Consider the following 1,964-nt stretch of genomic DNA (forward strand, 5'->3'; position numbering starts at 1 on the left):
TCCTCTTTTTCTCTGGCCTTCCACCTTACCAAACATGATATCCTTCTGATAGTTCATGATATTTTCAAAAGTTGTGTATTAAAATCTCCCACTATAATTGTAGATTTATCTGCTTCTTTCTTCAATTCTAGTAAGGTTTGATTCATATATCTTGGTGCTTTTACATTGGAAATGTAGATATTTATTATGGTTATGTTATCTTGCTCAATTGACCCTTTGATCATGAGATAGTATCCTTCTTTATAACTTATGCTGGTTTGTGCATTAAAGTTTACATTATCAGAGATTAGAATTGCTACTCCTTCTTGTTTATTGTTGCAGTTAGCTTGGTATATATATATTTTTTCCAACCTTTAATTTTTAGTTTGTTTTTGCCTTTGTGTGTAAATTGTGTCTCTTGCAGGCAGCATATTGAAGGGTCTTGTTTGCTTATCCAATCTGCTACTCTCTGTCTCTTCACTGGTGCATCAATCCATTGACATTCAATGTAATTATCAATAGGTATGAATTAATTACTGACATTATATTATTTTTTGGTAGTGCTGTTTGTTCCTTTGTTCTGCATGTCTTCCTACTGAATTTGTGGTTTTCCTACTTGTCAGTTTCTTCTTGATTTTCATGTTTGCTTGTTCTGCTTGGAAGTTCATTTTCTGGGTAAATTATAAAGTATTAACTTTCTTTGGGGTTACCTTATAGTCTATTAACTTTTCTCTCCGTTTAAAACAATCTATTGTATCCTGTAATCTATCTGACATCCTCACCACCTGGATCTCTGTTCCTACATTTATCCCTTCTTTGATATTGATATTATTTTGATCTTCTGTTGACTTCCCAGATCATTTGAATTCATTGTTGTTTTTTTCTGTTCTGAACTCTGTTATATGTTGGCTGAGTTCCAGGTGGTTTTGCCATGCCTGTCAATCTCTGTTTTTTTCTGTTCTTGTTGGTTTCAGTTCAAAGAACTCCCTTTAGGATGTTTTGCAAAATCTCTTAGATTCTGTTTATCCTGGAATATTTTTATTGCACCATCATATTTGATTGATAGTTTTGCTGGATAGATGATTCTTAGTTGGCAGTTTTTTTTTTTCTTTTATGATTTTGTCTATGTATCCCGATTGCCTTCTTGCCTGCATAGTTTGTGCTGAATAGTCAGAGCTTAATCTGATTTGCTTGCCTTTATAAGTGACACTTCTCTTCTTCCAAGCCGCTTTTAGTATTCTCTCATTGTCTTTGATTTTGGAGAGCTTGATTATTATAGGTCTTTGTGATTTCCTTTTGAGATCTATTCTTTCTGGGGTACTTTTGGCTGCTTGAATATTTATCTTCTAATCTTTCAAGATGTTAGAGATTTTTTCTTCCAGAAACTCTTCAACTATCTCCTCTGTGGACTTCTCTGACTCTTCCTGTTCCAGAATGCCAATAATCCTTAAGTTGTTCCTCTTCATCTTATCTAGCATGAATCTTAGACTCTCTTCAGATTTTTTTTTAATCCTTTTTTCAGCTTGCTCTTCTATCTTAGCAGTATTGAGATTTGTCTTTCAGCTTGCTAGTTCTGGCTTCCATCTCTTCCCTTCTGCTCCTTTCTCCTTTCAGTGTATTGTCCATTTCTGATATTTTATTATTAATCATATGGACCTCTTTTTGCAGGTTTTGAATTGTTTCCAATGCTGTATCAATTGTTTGATTGCTCTTGTAATACTTTCCTGACTTCTTCCTTGTTTTCCCCAATCCTTTTTTGGAGCATTTCAATTTGTTTCCATATCATTCTTCTGAATTCCGTCCCAAGAAAATTCAAAACCTGCTCTTCCTCTTCTGGGGAGCCTTTGTCTGTCTTCAGTGCATTTGTCTCAGTTATTCTTTTCTGTTGTTGGACATGTTTTAAGATAATTTGTTGTGTTTGAGATCTTTGTTTGTTGTTTCCAGTAGTTCTGTGGGTTTTTTTTTTTTTTTTTTTTAAGACTGAT

Source organism: Chrysochloris asiatica, unplaced genomic scaffold (genome assembly GCF_000296735.1).
Source record: "Chrysochloris asiatica unplaced genomic scaffold, ChrAsi1.0 scaffold00188, whole genome shotgun sequence".
Taxonomy (NCBI): Eukaryota; Metazoa; Chordata; class Mammalia; order Afrosoricida; family Chrysochloridae; genus Chrysochloris; species Chrysochloris asiatica.